The sequence below is a fragment of the Microplitis mediator genome, chromosome 4 (genome assembly GCF_029852145.1).
Source record: "Microplitis mediator isolate UGA2020A chromosome 4, iyMicMedi2.1, whole genome shotgun sequence".
Taxonomy (NCBI): domain Eukaryota; kingdom Metazoa; phylum Arthropoda; class Insecta; order Hymenoptera; family Braconidae; genus Microplitis; species Microplitis mediator.
Window position 1 is genome coordinate 16150848 of NC_079972.1, and position 22787 is coordinate 16173634.

General features: G+C 28.0%; 2 long non-coding RNA genes and 1 pseudogene across 2 annotated transcripts; 1 reads left to right on the plus strand and 2 right to left on the minus strand.

Annotated features, from left to right (window-relative positions):
- Positions 1–227: 227 nt before the first annotated feature.
- On the minus strand, positions 228–9240 carry LOC130666965 (uncharacterized). Its single transcript, XR_008989770.1, has 3 exons — positions 8835–9240; positions 1131–1325; positions 228–1048 (listed from the first exon to the last, which is right to left on the minus strand). It is a non-coding gene; the product is annotated as an uncharacterized LOC130666965 (long non-coding RNA).
- Positions 9241–11712: 2472 nt separating this feature from the next.
- LOC130666962 (solute carrier family 25 member 16-like) lies at positions 11713–13648 on the minus strand (annotated as a pseudogene).
- Positions 13649–14286: 638 nt separating this feature from the next.
- LOC130666966 (uncharacterized) lies at positions 14287–22630 on the plus strand. The gene is made up of 3 exons (XR_008989771.1): positions 14287–14693; positions 21537–21731; positions 21814–22630. It is a non-coding gene; the product is annotated as an uncharacterized LOC130666966 (long non-coding RNA).
- Positions 22631–22787: the final 157 nt, after the last annotated feature.

A 22787-nucleotide genomic window follows, 5' to 3' on the forward strand; every position in this document is an offset into this window, starting at 1 on the left:
TACATTAATGTTTATTATTTATAATATTTACCTGCATTTATAAGAATTCTTCGGCTTCTTTTTAACTGTAGTTATTTCTCACTTTCTTATATATACTTATTTCTACTTATAAACTAAAATATTTAATTGAAAATAAAGGGAAGGTTTTTTTTTCAATTATAAATGCTCGATTAAAAATAATAAAAGTAAAAATTTATTATTTAAAAAAAAAAAAAAAAAAAAAGCGGCTGAGGACCGACTTCCTATACTGTGCGCATTCACCTACAATTGTATTTATTTAAAAATACAATTGTAGTGGTCTAAGCTATTTTCTTTTGGTAGAAAGAAAATAGCCCGTTTGGGAAACCTCGACACTGATAAAATACTCCAATAAAAATCCGATAGACCCGGAATCTATCGGTTTAAATCAGAGGATTTTATCAGTGATAAAACCCGACCAACACAGTGGTCACACGATTGGTGACCAAAAAAAAACTAAATAACAATAAATACAAAACATTATACAGTACATAATTGGTAAATACATAAAGAATATAAATACTAAAATTTTATAAATACAATTTCTTAAAATAAAGTCTTAAGAATAATACCCAGGCCCGGATATCGCAATAAATAATATCACACACATTCATCATACTCTTAAATTTAAATTAAATCATAATCATACACACTTAAAATTAAAAGGTAATGGGAAAAAGGGAAAAACTTAAATTAAACATAAACAACCAAAACCATGCAATCAAACCCGAATTAAAAAAAAAAAAACCATGCACAAGCCAAGCAATAATAAAAACATGCCACTCGTACTCATTCTTACAAAAAAAAATTATAAATTAAAATCTTAAATTATAAATCACTCCTGTATCATCCATCACACTCACACCATAATACAATAATTATATAAAATAAACTAAAATTAAGCTTAAATTAAATTAATAATTAATCTTCCTGGTCCTGGTCCTGGTCCTGGTTCTGGTCCTCTTCTTGGTCCTTGGCATCCATGGGCATCCTTCAAGTTGGGCATCCTTCTTGTTGACTGGATCTGAAACTAAAATATATACCCCAATAGATTAATACCGGGCATATATATTTTTATGAAAAAAAAGAAGAATGTAAAAATAAATATGCACCAGAAAAAAAAAATTAGAGCGGCGGTGTGTCCTTGGATCTGGACCACCTTGTCGTCAATGCTCAGCAGCATCACTGTCCTCAAAATTAATCTGGTCCTCACAGACCAGTCATGTCAATATAGATTCCAGTGGACTCTAGATTAGACACGTCATAAAAGATCTACCAAAAAGTAAATCCAAACTATGTACCTAAACCTGAAAAAAAAAAACATTTAGAAAAAAAGAAAAAATTAATGGAAAGTCCGAGTAACTTCAATCGGGTGAGGATTAGGTAAGTCTCTGGAATCTTAAAAATCTACTGAAAAAAATTAGAAAAAAATTATGCGTCCAAACCTAAAAAAGAAAAAAAATTTATAAAATAGAAAAAAAAATTCATTATGAGGTTCCGTAATCTCGAAAAATCTATAGAAAAAAAAAAAAAAACGAAAAAAAATAATTATTTCTAAACCTAAAAAAAAAAAAAAGATTATCATCAAACATGTCGGGCGGTTCTCGTATCTTAGCATGGATTAAAAATTAAAATTAAAAAAACTATAGGGTAACCTGACCAGTTGCAATAAATTAATTCATTAATTGGAGAAAAAAAAACTGACTCTAAAAACAATGACTCTACTTCTGCAAAAATGACTCTAATAAAAGTGACTCTACTTTTGGGGAAAAAAAAAAATGACTCTAATTTTAAAAGAATGACTTCAATTGTATAAAAAATGAATCGAATTAAATGACTCTACTATTTAAAAAATGACTCTAATTGAAGTGACTCTACTTTTATGAAAGTGACTCGAATCTCCAGAACTTTAATTTAAAAAAAAAAATGATGGGGGAAGGGGGGGGGGGGGGGTGAAAGTACATTTAAAATAAATCAATCGATTGAAATAAAAAAAAATTCAAAAAAACTGGCTCTAATTTAAGTGACTCTACTTTTTAAAAACTGATTCTACTTCTATTAAATTTACTCTAAATTAAATGACTCGACTATTTAAAAAATGGCTCGAATTGAATAACGATAAAAAAAATTGAGGGTGAATGAGCATTTACATGAAATTAATTAATTAAAATCGAATCCCCTTTCGACAGCACACAAAAATTACTATAAAATCACATCGTTATCAATATCATCAATAAAACCATTGCATCAAAATTAATATCAATTGTGTAATGTGACCTGCCAGGGCCAATTACACTATCATTATAAAATGATAATGGTATTGATATTAATTATGGCAGCAACAATAATAATGATAATACTGATAACAACATGATGATTATAGATATTCTTAGAGTATACGACAAAAGTGGATCGACATTCAATTAAAAATTAAAATTTAAAAAACGATAGAGTAACTTGACCTAATGCCAAGTCTCGATTAGTGGGAAAAACAAAACTGACTCTACTTTAATAAAAATTACTCTATACCGATAAAACTGACTCTACTACTATTAAATTGATGCTAAATTACGTAACACTACTATTTAAAAAATGACTCGAATTAAATAATGATAAGAAATTGAAGATGAATAAGCGTTTGCATTAAATTAATTAATTGTAATAAAAAATTAAAAACTAAAAAAAAAAAGCTGACTCTAATTCAAGTGATTCTACTTTTTGAAAACTGACTCTACTTTTATGAAGTTGACGCTAAATTAAATGACTCGACTTTGATAACGATAAAAAAAATTGAGGGTGAATGAGCATTTACATGAAATTAATTAATTGAAATCGAACCCCTTTTCGACCGCACATAAAAATTACTATAAAATCACATCATTATCAATATCATCAATAAAACCATTGCATCAAAATTAATATCAATTGTGTAATGTGACCTGCCAGGGCCAATTACACTATCATTATAAAATGATAATGGTATTGATATTAATTATGGCAGCAACAATAATAATGATAATACCGATAACAACATGATGATTATAGATATTCTTAGAGTATACGACAAAAGTGGATCGACATTCAATTAAAAATTAAAATTTAAAAAACGATAGGGTAACTTGACCTAATGCCAAGTCGCGATTAGTGGGAAAAACAAAACTGACTCTACTTTAATAAAAATTACTCTATACCGATAAAACTGACTCTACTACTATTAAATTGATGCTAAATTACGTAACACTACTATTTAAAAAATGACTCGAATTAAATAATGATAAGAAATTGAAGATGAATAAGCGTTTGCATTAAATTAATTAATTGTAATAAAAAATTAAAAACTAAAAAAAAAAAGCTGACTCCAATTCAAGTGATTCTACTTTTTGAAAACTGACTCTACTTTTATGAAGTTGACGCTAAATTAAATGACTCGACTTTGATAACGATAAAAAAAATTGAGGGTGAATGAGCATTTACATGAAATTAATTAATTGAAATCGAACCCCTTTTCGACCGCACACAAAAATTACTATAAAATCACATCATTATCAATATCATCAATAAAACCATTGCAGTCAATATTAATATCAATTGTGTAATGTGACCTGCCAGGGCCAATTACACTATCATTATAAAATGATAATGGTATTGATATTAATTATGGCAGCAACAATAATAATGATAATACTGATAACAACATGATGATTATAGATATTCTTAGAGTATACGACAAAAGTGGATCGACATTCAATTAAAAATTGAAATTTAAAAAGCGATAGAGTAACCTGACCTAATGCCAAGTCTCGATTAGTGGGAAAAACAAAACTGACTCTATTTCTATCAAAATGACGTTAAATTAAAGGACTCGACTGTCTTAAAAATTACTCGAATTGAATAACGACAAAAAAATTAGACGTGAATGAGCATTTACATTAAGTTAATTAATAAATTTAAATAAAAAATAGAAAAATTTTTAAAAAATGGCTCTAACTCAAATGACTCTACTTTTTAAAAGCTGACTCTATTTCTATTAAAATGACGTTAAATTAAAGGACTCGACTGTCTTAAAAATTACTCGAATTAAATAACGATAAAATAAAATTAGGGGAAAATGAGCATTTACATTAAATGAATCAATTGTAATAAAAAATATAAAACTAGCTCTAATTTAAGTGACTCTACTTTTCGAAAACTGATTTTACTTCTAATAAATTTACGCTAAATGAAATGACTCGACTGCTTTCAAAATGACTCGACTTAGATAACGAAAAAAAAAATTGAGGATGAATGAGCATTTACATTAAATTCATTAATTGAAATCGAATCCTCTTTCGACAGCACACAAAAAATACTATAAACTCATATCATTATGATATCATCAATAAAACCATTGCAGTCAATATTAATATCAATTGTGTAATGTGACCTGCCAGGGCCAATTACACTATCATTATAAAATGATAATGGTATTGATATTAATTATGACAGCAACAATAATAATGATAATACCGATAACAACATGAGAATAATAGATATTCTTAGAGTGTACGTCCAAAGAAGATCGACATCAATTAAAAAGTGAAATTTAAAAAACGACTCTACTTTTTGAAACTGACTCTACTTTTATTAAATCGAAGCAAAATTAAGTGACTCTACTGTTTAAAAAATGACTCTATACCAATAAAACTGACTCTAGTTCTAATAAATTGACGCTAAATTAAATGACTCGGCTCAGATAACGATAAAAAAAATTAAGGATGAATGAGCATTTATATTAAATCAATTAATTGAAATTAAAACCATTGAAAACTTACGGTACTTAAAATGACTCTAATTATGTAAAAATTACTCTAATTTAAATGACTATGCCATAAAAAAGCTGACTTTAATTCAAATCTCTACTTTTATAAAATTGAAATGAAAAAAATTATTGGGGTGCAAATACATGTGTGATAGAAAAGTGTGTATGTGTGTTTGTCTGATATTTTAAGCAATAATAAAAACTACGTAATATATTTCCATCAAAACCGAACCGTATGTGTAGCATTAGGCCACCAGCCAATCGATAAATCGAATCCCCGTTTTGATCGCACACAAAAGTCACTATAAAATCACATCATTATGATATCATCAATAAAACCATTGCAGTCAATATTAATATCAATTGTGTAATGTGACCTGCCAGGGCCAATTACACTATCATTATTACACTTATAAAGTAATAATGATATTGTTATTAATCATGACAACAACAATAATAATGATAATACCGATAACAACGTGATAATGATAGATATTCTTAGAGTATACGACCAATGAGGATCGACATCGATCAAACCAGAGGGTTATGCGTACCAGCTCAGAAGATCAAGATTTATATTACAAAAAAACTAACAATTAAATAACGCGACCGCCTGACCTAGTGCCAGGGTTTTCTTTTACGCGGAAATGCCATTCAAATTTAATATATTATTGAAGAAAAAAAAAAAAAAAAAAAAAATAGATTTTTAATGTGACTCTAATCAAATTAATACTACATACAAGCAATGCTAACGAGTAAACTCAAGACTCTACAGCTATTGACACCTGACCGAGTGCCAGGTGTCTTTTTTAATTTAAATCTACATTTATGAATTTAAGGGTGAAAATATTAGGGGTATAGATTGATGTGTAAATTAAAGTCGCCGTAAGCGAGGTTGTGAGTAACCTCAACTTACGGCGACGTGTAAGGTATGACTCGATTTCATTGAAGATGAACAGAGTCTCAGTGGGTAGTGTAAGGGGGGGTGTATGTGAATTTAAGCTAAAAAATAAACCCTATGCAAAATTGATTCTAATTTCAAAACCCCTGGACCAGTAACTTAAATATCTAATAAAAGCGTGACGCTAATACTTGAATTTAAAAAAAAAAAAAGGGTCGGGGGGGTAAATCACCACTCTTATAAAAAAGGGATAAGGTGACTCTAATTTAAAAAAAACCCAAGTTATTTAATTAATCTACTTCCCCGATCAGTCTAGTGACATCAAAACCCCAGTCCTATATTATTCCCCTTCTATAGTTACTAACTTATTAATTAACGCAGCAAAAGTGACTCTAATTATTTAAATAATAATAATAATAATAATAAATGAAAAATACACACCGCTCTATAGACACTTAAACACTTAAAAAAGAAAAGTTATGATCAGAAAAATTTTTTATGGATTGAGACCGGCACCCAAATCGCACCCGGGTACTCAAAGGGTGGGACAGAATAATCCATTAAAAATTAAAACTGATCAGGGAAAATTTCTTTTTTCAGCTTTTTATACATTAAAAAATGAAAAAAATAAATTTTTTTTAAATTTTAATGTATAAAAAAAATATTTTATATACGCTGTTATGGTTGGCCACCCATAACAGCGTAACAATATTTTTCGCCTTTAAGATCTATAGAGCGATATATATTTTTAGACTCTAATTCGCGTGAATTTAATTTGACCTAAATTATAAGAACCAAGTGTCCTTATAATCCCTAATACCCATAAACCCCCAGCTAAATCACTAGACCAATATCCCATTTCGCGGAAAAAAACCCAATACGAATTAATTAAAAAAAAAAAAAGGGTAAGAGTGGCAATTGTTGGGGAAGGGTTGGTTGACTCTAGAATTTAACGCGTGATTCTACTGAGAGAATACTCTCAACGAAAAACCTATTACTGGTCCACTAATTAATCTAATTACCCCGATTTAAAAATTAAAAATTATCCTAGCAATACAAGGGAGTGAGTTGGGTATACGCAAAGTGCGTATTTATGTGTGTGAGGTGGGTAAAAAATGGTGTGTTTAAATTGTCAACAGCAGAAGGCTATTGACAATAAATCAATCTATACCCCATGTTAAATTAAAAAAAAAGAAATGATAACTCCAGAAGGAAGTTATTTAATTTATAAGAAAAAGAAAAAAAAAGTTTACTCGGTTAGTACTGCTTGTGATTCAAATGACTCTAATTAAAATGAATTTAAAAAAAAAAAAAATAAAAAAACCAAGACTAAGTTAAAAAAACTAAATGACTCTACTTTCTAAAAAGTAACTTAATTTGAATGGCATTTTTTAAAATTGAATGAAATTACTTTAATTAAACGCGAATGCTTTTACTGTAATTAAAATGACTCTACTTTTAAAAAACTGTCTCTAATTTAAATGACTCGACTTGCAAAAAAACTCGAATTTAATTTATTAAAAAAAAAAAAAAAAGTGTTGAAAAATATGTAATTCTATTTCTAATAAAATGTGGGTTAATCTAATTTTAAAAAGTTAATGTGAAATTTGTGTTTATGAATTCACACCCCAATAATAAATATATTAATTTAATTATCAAAAGATGACTCGAATATTACTGATTCTACTGATTTTAAAATAAATTTAACTACTCGAATTTAATTTAAGAAAACTAAAACTAATGTAAACGACTAGACTTTAGTAAAAAAAAAAAAAGAAAAAAAAAAAAAATAACTGAATTCAATGCAAATGCTCAATTTCAATTAAAAAAAAAATATTGATTAAAATGACTCGAATTTAAATTTAAAAAACTGAATGTGATTCAAATGACACGACACGAATTTAAAAAAAAAATTATTTCCATGCAAATGCTCAATTTCAATTAAAAAAAAAAATAAAATGACTCGAATTTAAATTTAAAAAACTGAATGTGATTCAAATGACGCGACACGAATTTAAAAAAAAAATTATTTCCATGCAAATGCTCAATTTCAATTAAAAAAAAAATAAATAAATAAAATGACTCGAATTTAAATTTAAAAAACTGAATGTGATTCAAATGACACGACACGAATTTAAAAAAAAAATTATTTCCATGCAAATGCTCAATTTCAATTAAAAAAAAAAAATATTGATTAAAATGACTCGAATTTTAATTTAAAAAACTGAATGTGATTCAAATGACTCGACACGAATTTAAAAAAAAAATTATTTTCATGCAAATGCTCAATTTCAATTAAAAAAAAAAAATATTGATTAAAATGACTCGAATTTTAATTTAAAAAACTGAATGTGATTCAAATGACTCGACACGAATTTAAAAAAAAAATTATTTTCATGCAAATGCTCAATTTCAATTAAAAAAAAAAAATATTGATTAAAATGACTCGAATTTTAATTTAAAAAACTCAATTTGATTCAAATGACTCGACACGAATTTAAAAAAAAAATTAATTTCATGCAAATGCTCAATTTCAATTAAAAAAAAAAAATATTGATTAAAATGACTCGAATTTAAATTTAAAAAACTCAATTTGATTCAAATGACTCGACACGAATTTAAAAAAAAAAATTATTTTCATGCAAATGCTCAATTTCAATTAAAAAAAAAAAATATTGATTAAAATGACTCGAATTGAAATTTAAAAAACTGAATGTGATTCGAATGACTCGACACGAATTTAAAAAAAAAAAAAAATTAATTTCATGCAAATGTTCGGCTTGATATTAAAAAATTTAATACGAATGACTCGACTCTAATTTAAAAAAACTCAATTTGATTTAAAAGACTCGACTTGAATTAAAAAAAACCGAATTTGATTTAAATGACTCGACTATTAAAAATCTGAATTTAATTTATTGCAAATGGCTCGACTTTAAATTTAAGAAACTAAATTGAATTCAAAAGACTCGACTATTTAAAACCGTAATGAATTTAAATTAAAGAAAAAAAAAAAAAGATACGGAACCGTTGATAAATATTAAAAAGTGCAATTAAATAAATGGATTATAATGGAGAAGAGAAAAGAGTGACAGAAACTAAAAAACAATAACAAACCTCAACAGAGAAATAACTTTATTTCCCTGCCGAACGATGCCAGTTGATCAGCTGGTAGGATGACAGCTAGCAGTTCATTGAGGCTGGTCAGTGTTCTTTGGTTCCATCCTTCCTTCCCAGTCAAGACATCAGAAAATAATTTTTCCTCGTTGGAATCCATTGATAATCTATTTAAACAATCAACACTAATTAATAAATAAAAATACTGTTGACTTGTATATTTAATTGGGTTGACAAAAAAATTTAAAAAAAAAAATTGATTTTTTCAACTTGCGTAGACGCCGGTTGAAAAAAAAAATTTTTTTCAAAAATGACTAATGACGTCATTAAGGGAAAAAAAAAATTAAAAAAAAAAGTCAACAGAATTTTTAAAAATAGTTGAACACGTCGAAAACGATGCGTACACATCGAATGTCGGGTGCCAACTAGCCCTTTCCACCCTAGCCCTTAGGACGCTCACTTCACCCCCACTTCACCCCCACTTACTAGTCGCCCAGCGCAGAAAATAATTTCATTGGTACCCTTACCTCTCTACGCATGTAGAGGGGATTTCCGGCCAATCGCGCCCTTATCCCCTGACTACCCTCCCCCCCGCTCTCTAGCAGCTATGACGCGTTCCTCACTCTCCTCACCCCTAAAATCTGATGCAACCTTTTTTTTAATTTAATAATTCCTTAATATTAATAAAATTTTTATGTTTTTTATTCTAAAATCTATTTAATTCGCATATAATAATGCATATGCAACTAATTAACGCAAATTCACATGCAAATGAAGCACGCGAACTCGTTTAATTGTCGATTTAAAAGTGTCGGCAATAAAAAAATGTGCTTTAATAATTAAATAAAATTATTATAGATCTTCTAATGTTTAAATAAGATCTATTTCATTTAATTGTTTATATAGTTTCGAATTCAGTAAATATGTTCTGATGATATTTAATCAAACGTTAAAGTAATCTAGAATTCAAAATTAAAAGCACAAGTTCAAGTCTAAAAAATCTTCCGCGAGAATAAGTCGCGCGTTTCTCAGTGCGCATGCGATCTACGTTGGAAACAGATCAAAGAAACTTGTCGTTTCTCTACAAAAATACTTGACGTTGATAATAAATTTAATTATCAACCCTAAAAAATTTACTTATTATAATTTAATTAATAAACTAGTTTGTGTGTCCATCAAATTGCTAGTGAAAATATTAAAATGTGCAACAGTGGCCGCAGATCTGTCAACAATCTAACCTAAAGTTCATTTGTCCATAAAAACAAATCGAAGATATCAAGAATAAGACACGAGTAAGTAGTAATTGAACAGTTTACTGATTCAAAATCTATTATTTCATGTTCTTTATTATCCCCGAGTAAAAAGTCAATTTTTAAAAATTAATCATCACGAATTACAACATAATCAATTGTCTTTCTTCTTTCTGAGAGATGAAACTTTTTCTACTTTTATATTTAAATAATTAAACCACGTAAATTTATTACTCTCTAACAAATATTAATTAATAATAATCTTCATTTCAGATATGTAATAAAAAACAATTTTCATATTATATGTGCACATATATTTTTTTCATCAACTTATATGAGATTATTGATATGAGTTTATTTTCGCATGGGGTTTTTTCCGGTCTGAAAGAAATAATTCAGAAAGAAAAATTCCTGGCACTCTACAAAGGAAATTTTGCTCAAATGATTAGAATATTTCCTTATGCTGCCACTCAGTTTACCTCATATGAAATATGTAAAAAGGTTTGATGCTTATTTTTATTGTTATTTAAATTATTTACGCAAATAGTTATTAGAGTTGAGAAGTGACGGCGATGATTTATAAGTTTTCAATGTAAGTGACAAAAAAATCGTTTACTTTTAAAAACAAAAATTTATTTTGAGATACGCGCAGCTCATTCTCGCTGAAAATTTGTTACATTTAAACAGAAATTTAATTCAAAGAAAGACTCGACTTAAACATTCAAAAGATAATCTCTTACGATTTACGACTTCAATATAAAAAAAACTCAATTCAATGCAAATGCAATTAATAGCAACCTGATGGACACTCATACTAGTCCACCAATTAAATTATGACAAATTAATTGTTTAGGGTTAATAATTAAATTTATAATTTACGTCAACTATTTTAGTAGAGAAACGACAAGTTTCTTTGATCTGTTTCCAACGTAGATCGCATGCGCACTGAGTAACTCGCGACTTATTCTCGCGGGAGATTTTTTAGACTTGAACTTGTGCTGGTAGTTTTGAATTCTAGATTACTTTAACGTTTGATTAAATATCATCAAAACTTATTCACTGAATTCGAAATTATTTTAATAATTAAATGAAATAGATCTTATTCAAACATTAAAAGATCTAAAATAATTTTATTAAATAATTGGAGGAAATTTTTTTATTGTCGACACTTTTTAATCAACAATTAAACGAGTTTACGTGCTTCATTTGCATGTGAATTTGAGTTAATTAGTTGCATATGCATTAATATATGTAAATTAAATAGATTTTAGCATAAAAAACATAAAAATTTCATGAAAATTTTATTAAAAATTAAAGAATTATTAAATTAAAAAAATGATTGCATCAGATTTTAGGGGTGAGGGGAGTGAGGAACGCGTCATAGCTGCTAGAGAGCGGGGGGGGGGTAGCTAGGAGATAAGGGCGCAATTCTCCCCCCCCGCTCTCTAGCAGCTATGACGCGTTCCTCACTCCCCTCACCCCATAAAATCTGATGCAATCATTTTTTTAATTTAATAATTCTTTAATTTTTAATAAAATTTTCATGAAATTTTTATGTTTTTTATGCTAAAATCTATTTAATTTACATATATTAATGCATATGCAACTAATTAACTCAAATTCACATGCAAATGAAGCACGCAAACTCGTTTAATTGTTGATTAAAAAGTCTAGTCGATAAGAAAACGTGCTTTATTACGTTTTGTTATAATTAATTAAACGTTAAAGTTAACGACATTTTAAAACTAACAGCACAAGTGTAAATCCAAAAAATCTCCCGCGAGAATAAGTCGCGCGTTTCTCAGTGCGCATGCGATCTACGTTGGAAACATCAAAGAAACTTGTCGTTTCTCAACAAAAATAGTTGACGTAAATTATAAATTTAATTGTCAACCTTAAAATATTTAAAATGTCTTGTATTATCTGACGCTGATTGAATTCATAATAAAGCAAACCTGTACTGATAATTAATTTTCATTTTTTTTTCATCTATTATTATTTTTATTATTTACCGGTATTTCTTGGACAGTCATTGCATAAATAGTGAGCCAGGTACTTCATACAGTAAAATTGGAGATAATCAAATGAGAAGAATGAAACACCAGCATATGGTATCATGCCCAGTATAGTTGGCCAAAATCCACGATACAATGCCGTTAACCCTCCTTCCTAAAATAATTATATTATGATAAATAAATATAATTATATTTTTTAACTGACTTGTAAAACTCACGTCTTTGAAAATAGACATTACGCTGTGGACAATCCGGTGTAAATATGCTCACCAGTCACTTGAAATGCAAGTCTAGCTCTGATAGTATCCAGAGGATATGCCAGAGGCACTGACGTCACTCCAGCACATAATCCAGCAATAAATTTGTCTCCATGAGAATTTTCACCAAACACCGTTCCTAAATACTGCAATTATTTGATCAGATAACTCTTAAAATACTGGATTTATAAAAAAATTTGCGGATACCTTTTTTGTAGGAAATTTAATTCTCGACAAACTTGGTCTTATGTATTTTTATCGTATCTTCAATAGTTTAGCCGTTGTTCAAGTTTATTGCATCAGCAAATAAACAATTCTATGAAAATTTTATATTTTAACTGAAACTATGATTCAAATTTTAGAGATACGATAAAAATATACAGATACACTTTTGTAGAGAATTTAATTCTGAGAAAAAAAAATATTTGCACCTTTGTACGTAAACTCAATAGTTGTGATGTAATTTTAGTTCAAGTGGCAGAAAAAATTTACCTGGAATAAAAAATGACCTGGGGTCAAATATATGTTGTAATAAAATAACTATTTGCGTAAATAATTTAAATAACAATAAAAATAAGCATCAAACCTTTTTACATATTTCATATGAGGTAAACTGAGTGGCAGCATAAGGAAATATTCTAATCATTTGAGCAAAATTTCCTTTGTAGAGTGCCAGGAATTTTTCTTTCTGAATTATTTCTTTCAGACCGGAAAAAACCCCATGCGAAAATAAACTCATATCAATAATCTCATATAAGTTGATGAAAAAAATATATGTGCACATATAATATGAAAATTGTTTTTTATTACATATCTGAAATGAAGATTATTATTAATTAATATTTGTTAGAGAGTAATAAATTTACGTGGTTTAATTATTTAAATATAAAAGTAGAAAAAGTTTCATCTCTCAGAAAGAAGAAAGACAATTGATTATGTTGTAATTCGTGATGATTAATTTTTAAAAATTGACTTTTTACTCGGGGATAATAAAGAACATGAAATAATAGATTTTGAATCAGTAAACTGTTCAATTACTACTTACTCGTGTCTTATTCTTGATATCTTCGATTTGTTTTTATGGACAAATGAACTTTAGGTTAGATTGTTGACAGATCTGCGGCCACTGTTGCATATTTTAATATTTTCACTAGCAATTTGATGGACACACAAACTAGTTTATTAATTAAATTATAATAAGTAAATTTTTTAGGGTTGATAATTAAATTTATTATCAACGTCAAGTATTTTTGTAGAGAAACGACAAGTTTCTTTGATCTGTTTCCAACGTAGATCGCATGCGCACTGAGAAACGCGCGACTTATTCTCGCGGAAGATTTTTTAGACTTGAACTTGTGCTTTTAATTTTGAATTCTAGATTACTTTAACGTTTGATTAAATATCATCAGAACATATTTACTGAATTCGAAACTATATAAACAATTAAATGAAATAGATCTTATTTAAACATTAGAAGATCTATAATAATTTTATTTAATTATTAAAGCACATTTTTTTATTGCCGACACTTTTAAATCGACAATTAAACGAGTTCGCGTGCTTCATTTGCATGTGAATTTGCGTTAATTAGTTGCATATGCATTATTATATGCGAATTAAATAGATTTTAGAATAAAAAACATAAAAATTTTATTAATATTAAGGAATTATTAAATTAAAAAAAAGGTTGCATCAGATTTTAGGGGTGAGGAGAGTGAGGAACGCGTCATAGCTGCTAGAGAGCGGGGGGGAGGGTAGTCAGGGGATAAGGGCGCGATTGGCCGGAAATCCCCTCTACATGCGTAGAGAGGTAAGGGTACCAATGAAATTATTTTCTGCGCTGGGCGACTAGTAAGTGGGGGTGAAGTGGGGGTGAAGTGAGCGTCCTAAGGGCTAGGGTGGAAAGGGCTAGTTGGCACCCGACATTCGATGTGTACGCATCGTTTTCGACGTGTTCAACTATTTTTAAAAATTCTGTTGACTTTTTTTTTTAATTTTTTTTTTCCCTTAATGACGTCATTAGTCATTTTTGAAAAAAATTTTTTTTTTCAACCGGCGTCTACGCAAGTTGAAAAAATCAATTTTTTTTTTTAAATTTTTTTGTCAACCCAATTAAATATACAAGTCAACAGTATTTTTATTTATTAATTAGTGTTGATTGTTTAAATAGATTATCAATGGATTCCAACGAGGAAAAATTATTTTCTGATGTCTTGACTGGGAAGGAAGGATGGAACCAAAGAACACTGACCAGCCTCAATGAACTGCTAGCTGTCATCCTACCAGCTGATCAACTGGCATCGTTCGGCAGGGAAATAAAGTTATTTCTCTGTTGAGGTTTGTTATTGTTTTTTAGTTTCTGTCACTCTTTTCTCTTCTCCATTATAATCCATTTATTTAATTGCACTTTTTAATATTTATCAACGGTTCCGTATCTTTTTTTTTTTTTCTTTAATTTAAATTCATTACGGTTTTAAATAGTCGAGTCTTTTGAATTCAATTTAGTTTCTTAAATTTAAAGTCGAGCCATTTGCAATAAATTAAATTCAGATTTTTAATAGTCGAGTCATTTAAATCAAATTCGGTTTTTTTTAATTCAAGTCGAGTCTTTTAAATCAAATTGAGTTTTTTTAAATTAGAGTCGAGTCATTCGTATTAAATTTTTTAATATCAAGCCGAACATTTGCATGAAATTAATTTTTTTTTTTTTTTAAATTCGTGTCGAGTCATTCGAATCACATTCAGTTTTTTAAATTTCAATTCGAGTCATTTTAATCAATATTTTTTTTTTTTAATTGAAATTGAGCATTTGCATGAAAATAATTTTTTTTTTTAAATTCGTGTCGAGTCATTTGAATCAAATTGAGTTTTTTAAATTTAAATTCGAGTCATTTTAATCAATATTTTTTTTTTTTAATTGAAATTGAGCATTTGCATGAAATTAATTTTTTTTTTAAATTCGTGTCGAGTCATTTGAATCAAATTGAGTTTTTTAAATTAAAATTCGAGTCATTTTAATCAATATTTTTTTTTTTTAATTGAAATTGAGCATTTGCATGAAAATAATTTTTTTTTTAAATTCGTGTCGAGTCATTTGAATCACATTCAGTTTTTTAAATTAAAATTCGAGTCATTTTAATCAATATTTTTTTTTTTTAATTGAAATTGAGCATTTGCATGAAAATAATTTTTTTTTTAAATTCGTGTCGAGTCATTTGAATCACATTCAGTTTTTTAAATTAAAATTCGAGTCATTTTAATCAATATTTTTTTTTTTTAATTGAAATTGAGCATTTGCATGGAAATAATTTTTTTTTTAAATTCGTGTCGTGTCATTTGAATCACATTCAGTTTTTTAAATTTAAATTCGAGTCATTTTATTTATTTATTTTTTTTTTAATTGAAATTGAGCATTTGCATGGAAATAATTTTTTTTTTAAATTCGTGTCGCGTCATTTGAATCACATTCAGTTTTTTAAATTTAAATTCGAGTCATTTTATTTTTTTTTTTAATTGAAATTGAGCATTTGCATGGAAATAATTTTTTTTTTAAATTCGTGTCGTGTCATTTGAATCACATTCAGTTTTTTAAATTTAAATTCGAGTCATTTTAATCAATATTTTTTTTTTAATTGAAATTGAGCATTTGCATTGAATTCAGTTATTTTTTTTTTTTTTCTTTTTTTTTTTTTACTAAAGTCTAGTCGTTTACATTAGTTTTAGTTTTCTTAAATTAAATTCGAGTAGTTAAATTTATTTTAAAATCAGTAGAATCAGTAATATTCGAGTCATCTTTTGATAATTAAATTAATATATTTATTATTGGGGTGTGAATTCATAAACACAAATTTCACATTAACTTTTTAAAATTAGATTAACCCACATTTTATTAGAAATAGAATTACATATTTTTCAACACTTTTTTTTTTTTTTTTAATAAATTAAATTCGAGTTTTTTTGCAAGTCGAGTCATTTAAATTAGAGACAGTTTTTTAAAAGTAGAGTCATTTTAATTACAGTAAAAGCATTCGCGTTTAATTAAAGTAATTTCATTCAATTTTAAAAAATGCCATTCAAATTAAGTTACTTTTTAGAAAGTAGAGTCATTTAGTTTTTTTAACTTAGTCTTGGTTTTTTTATTTTTTTTTTTTTTAAATTCATTTTAATTAGAGTCATTTGAATCACAAGCAGTACTAACCGAGTAAACTTTTTTTTTCTTTTTCTTATAAATTAAATAACTTCCTTCTGGAGTTATCATTTCTTTTTTTTTAATTTAACATGGGGTATAGATTGATTTATTGTCAATAGCCTTCTGCTGTTGACAATTTAAACACACCATTTTTTACCCACCTCACACACATAAATACGCACTTTGCGTATACCCAACTCACTCCCTTGTATTGCTAGGATAATTTTTAATTTTTAAATCGGGGTAATTAGATTAATTAGTGGACCAGTAATAGGTTTTTCGTTGAGAGTATTCTCTCAGTAGAATCACGCGTTAAATTCTAGAGTCAACCAACCCTTCCCCAACAATTGCCACTCTTACCCTTTTTTTTTTTTTAATTAATTCGTATTGGGTTTTTTTCCGCGAAATGGGATATTGGTCTAGTGATTTAGCTGGGGGTTTATGGGTATTAGGGATTATAAGGACACTTGGTTCTTATAATTTAGGTCAAATTAAATTCACGCGAATTAGAGTCTAAAAATATATATCGCTCTATAGATCTTAAAGGCGAAAAATATTGTTACGCTGTTATGGGTGGCCAACCATAACAGCGTATATAAAATATTTTTTTTATACATTAAAATTTAAAAAAAATTTATTTTTTTCATTTTTTAATGTATAAAAAGCTGAAAAAAGAAATTTTCCCTGATCAGTTTTAATTTTTAATGGATTATTCTGTCCCACCCTTTGAGTACCCGGGTGCGATTTGGGTGCCGGTCTCAATCCATAAAAAATTTTTCTGATCATAACTTTTCTTTTTTAAGTGTTTAAGTGTCTATAGAGCGGTGTGTATTTTTCATTTATTATTATTATTATTATTATTTAAATAATTAGAGTCACTTTTGCTGCGTTAATTAATAAGTTAGTAACTATAGAAGGGGAATAATATAGGACTGGGGTTTTGATGTCACTAGACTGATCGGGGAAGTAGATTAATTAAATAACTTGGGTTTTTTTTAAATTAGAGTCACCTTATCCCTTTTTTATAAGAGTGGTGATTTACCCCCCCGACCCTTTTTTTTTTTTTAAATTCAAGTATTAGCGTCACGCTTTTATTAGATATTTAAGTTACTGGTCCAGGGGTTTTGAAATTAGAATCAATTTTGCATAGGGTTTATTTTTTAGCTTAAATTCACATACACCCCCCCTTACACTACCCACTGAGACTCTGTTCATCTTCAATGAAATCGAGTCATACCTTACACGTCGCCGTAAGTTGAGGTTACTCACAACCTCGCTTACGGCGACTTTAATTTACACATCAATCTATACCCCTAATATTTTCACCCTTAAATTCATAAATGTAGATTTAAATTAAAAAAGACACCTGGCACTCGGTCAGGTGTCAATAGCTGTAGAGTCTTGAGTTTACTCGTTAGCATTGCTTGTATGTAGTATTAATTTGATTAGAGTCACATTAAAAATCTATTTTTTTTTTTTTTTTTTTTTTCTTCAATAATATATTAAATTTGAATGGCATTTCCGCGTAAAAGAAAACCCTGGCACTAGGTCAGGCGGTCGCGTTATTTAATTGTTAGTTTTTTTGTAATATAAATCTTGATCTTCTGAGCTGGTACGCATAACCCTCTGGTTTGATCGATGTCGATCCTCATTGGTCGTATACTCTAAGAATATCTATCATTATCACGTTGTTATCGGTATTATCATTATTATTGTTGTTGTCATGATTAATAACAATATCATTATTACTTTATAAGTGTAATAATGATAGTGTAATTGGCCCTGGCAGGTCACATTACACAATTGATATTAATATTGACTGCAATGGTTTTATTGATGATATCATAATGATGTGATTTTATAGTGACTTTTGTGTGCGATCAAAACGGGGATTCGATTTATCGATTGGCTGGTGGCCTAATGCTACACATACGGTTCGGTTTTGATGGAAATATATTACGTAGTTTTTATTATTGCTTAAAATATCAGACAAACACACATACACACTTTTCTATCACACATGTATTTGCACCCCAATAATTTTTTTCATTTCAATTTTATAAAAGTAGAGATTTGAATTAAAGTCAGCTTTTTTATGGCATAGTCATTTAAATTAGAGTAATTTTTACATAATTAGAGTCATTTTAAGTACCGTAAGTTTTCAATGGTTTTAATTTCAATTAATTGATTTAATATAAATGCTCATTCATCCTTAATTTTTTTTATCGTTATCTGAGCCGAGTCATTTAATTTAGCGTCAATTTATTAGAACTAGAGTCAGTTTTATTGGTATAGAGTCATTTTTTAAACAGTAGAGTCACTTAATTTTGCTTCGATTTAATAAAAGTAGAGTCAGTTTCAAAAAGTAGAGTCGTTTTTTAAATTTCACTTTTTAATTGATGTCGATCTTCTTTGGACGTACACTCTAAGAATATCTATTATTCTCATGTTGTTATCGGTATTATCATTATTATTGTTGCTGTCATAATTAATATCAATACCATTATCATTTTATAATGATAGTGTAATTGGCCCTGGCAGGTCACATTACACAATTGATATTAATATTGACTGCAATGGTTTTATTGATGATATCATAATGATATGAGTTTATAGTATTTTTTGTGTGCTGTCGAAAGAGGATTCGATTTCAATTAATGAATTTAATGTAAATGCTCATTCATCCTCAATTTTTTTTTTCGTTATCTAAGTCGAGTCATTTTGAAAGCAGTCGAGTCATTTCATTTAGCGTAAATTTATTAGAAGTAAAATCAGTTTTCGAAAAGTAGAGTCACTTAAATTAGAGCTAGTTTTATATTTTTTATTACAATTGATTCATTTAATGTAAATGCTCATTTTCCCCTAATTTTATTTTATCGTTATTTAATTCGAGTAATTTTTAAGACAGTCGAGTCCTTTAATTTAACGTCATTTTAATAGAAATAGAGTCAGCTTTTAAAAAGTAGAGTCATTTGAGTTAGAGCCATTTTTTAAAAATTTTTCTATTTTTTATTTAAATTTATTAATTAACTTAATGTAAATGCTCATTCACGTCTAATTTTTTTGTCGTTATTCAATTCGAGTAATTTTTAAGACAGTCGAGTCCTTTAATTTAACGTCATTTTGATAGAAATAGAGTCAGTTTTGTTTTTCCCACTAATCGAGACTTGGCATTAGGTCAGGTTACTCTATCGCTTTTTAAATTTCAATTTTTAATTGAATGTCGATCCACTTTTGTCGTATACTCTAAGAATATCTATAATCATCATGTTGTTATCAGTATTATCATTATTATTGTTGCTGCCATAATTAATATCAATACCATTATCATTTTATAATGATAGTGTAATTGGCCCTGGCAGGTCACATTACACAATTGATATTAATATTGACTGCAATGGTTTTATTGATGATATTGATAATGATGTGATTTTATAGTAATTTTTGTGTGCGGTCGAAAAGGGGTTCGATTTCAATTAATTAATTTCATGTAAATGCTCATTCACCCTCAATTTTTTTTATCGTTATCAAAGTCGAGTCATTTAATTTAGCGTCAACTTCATAAAAGTAGAGTCAGTTTTCAAAAAGTAGAATCACTTGAATTGGAGTCAGCTTTTTTTTTTTAGTTTTTAATTTTTTATTACAATTAATTAATTTAATGCAAACGCTTATTCATCTTCAATTTCTTATCATTATTTAATTCGAGTCATTTTTTAAATAGTAGTGTTACGTAATTTAGCATCAATTTAATAGTAGTAGAGTCAGTTTTATCGGTATAGAGTAATTTTTATTAAAGTAGAGTCAGTTTTGTTTTTCCCACTAATCGCGACTTGGCATTAGGTCAAGTTACCCTATCGTTTTTTAAATTTTAATTTTTAATTGAATGTCGATCCACTTTTGTCGTATACTCTAAGAATATCTATAATCATCATGTTGTTATCGGTATTATCATTATTATTGTTGCTGCCATAATTAATATCAATACCATTATCATTTTATAATGATAGTGTAATTGGCCCTGGCAGGTCACATTACACAATTGATATTAATTTTGATGCAATGGTTTTATTGATGATATTGATAACGATGTGATTTTATAGTAATTTTTGTGTGCTGTCGAAAGGGGATTCGATTTTAATTAATTAATTTCATGTAAATGCTCATTCACCCTCAATTTTTTTTATCGTTATTCAATTCGAGCCATTTTTTAAATAGTCGAGTCATTTAATTTAGAGTAAATTTAATAGAAGTAGAATCAGTTTTTAAAAAGTAGAGTCACTTAAATTAGAGCCAGTTTTTTTGAATTTTTTTTTATTTCAATCGATTGATTTATTTTAAATGTACTTTCACCCCCCCCCCCTTCCCCCATCATTTTTTTTTTTAAATTAAAGTTCTGGAGATTCGAGTCACTTTCATAAAAGTAGAGTCACTTCAATTAGAGTCATTTTTTAAATAGTAGAGTCATTTAATTCGATTCATTTTTTATACAATTGAAGTCATTCTTTTAAAATTAGAGTCATTTTTTTTTTTCCCCAAAAGTAGAGTCACTTTTATTAGAGTCATTTTTGCAGAAGTAGAGTCATTGTTTTTAGAGTCAGTTTTTTTTTCTCCAATTAATGAATTAATTTATTGCAACTGGTCAGGTTACCCTATAGTTTTTTTAATTTTAATTTTTAATCCATGCTAAGATACGAGAACCGCCCGACATGTTTGATGATAATCTTTTTTTTTTTTTTAGGTTTAGAAATAATTATTTTTTCTCGTTTTTTTTTTTTTTCTATAGATTTTTCGAGATTACGGAACCTCATAATGAATTTTTTTTTTCTATTTTATAAATTTTTTTTCTTTTTTAGGTTTGGACGCATAATTTTTTTCTAATTTTTTTCAGTAGATTTTTAAGATTCCAGAGACTTACCTAATCCTCACCCGATTGAAGTTACTCGGACTTTCCATTAATTTTTTCTTTTTTTCTAAATGTTTTTTTTTTTCAGGTTTAGGTACATAGTTTGGATTTACTTTTTGGTAGATCTTTTATGACGTGTCTAATCTAGAGTCCACTGGAATCTATATTGACATGACTGGTCTGTGAGGACCAGATTAATTTTGGAGACAGTGATGCTGCTGAGCATTGACGACAAGGTGGTCCAGATCCAAGGACACACCGCCGCTCTAATTTTTTTTTTCTGGTGCATATTTATTTTTTCATTCTTCTTTTTTTTCATAAAAATATATATGCCCGGTATTAATCTATTGGGGTATATATTCTAGTTTCAGATCCAGTCAACAAGAAGGATGCCCAACTTGAAGGATGCCCATGGATGCCAAGGACCAAGAGGAGGACCAGAACCAGGACCAGGACCAGGACCAGGAAGATTAATTATTAATTTAATTTAAGCTTAATTTTAGTTTTTTTTATATAATTATTGTATTATGGTGTGAGTGTGATGGATGATACAGGAGTGATTTATAATTTAAGATTTTAATTTATAATTTTTTTTTGTAAGAATGAGTACGAGTGGCATGTTTTTATTATTGCTTGGCTTGTGCATGGTTTTTTTTTTTTTAATTCGGGTTTGATTGCATGGTTTTGGTTGTTTATGTTTAATTTAAGTTTTTCCCTTTTTCCCATTACCATTTAATTTTAAGTGTGTATGATTATGATTTAATTTAAATTTAAGAGTATGATGAATGTGTGTGATATTATTTATTGCGATATCCGGGCCTGGGTATTATTCTTAAGTCTTTATTTTAAGAAATTGTATTTATAAAATTTTAGTATTTATATTCTTTATGTATTTACCAATTATGTACTGTATAATGTTTTGTATTTATTGTTATTTAGTTTTTTTTTGGTCACCAATCGTGTGACCACTGTGTTGGTCGGGTTTTATCACTGATAAAATCCTCTGATTTAAACCGATAGATTCCGGGTCTATCGGATTTTTATTGGAGTATTTTATCAGTGTTGAGGTTTCCCAAACGGGCTATTTTCTTTCTACCAAAAGAAAATAGCTTAGACCACTACAATTGTATTTTTAAATAAATACAATTGTAGGTGAATGCGCACAGTATAGGAAGTCGGTCCTCAGCCGCTTTTTTTTTTTTTTTTTTAAATAATAAATTTTTACTTTTATTATTTTTAATCGAGCATTTATAATTGAAAAAAAAACCTTTCCTTTATTTTTAATTAAATATTTTAGTCTATAAGTAGAAATAAGTATATATAAGAAAGTGAGAAATAA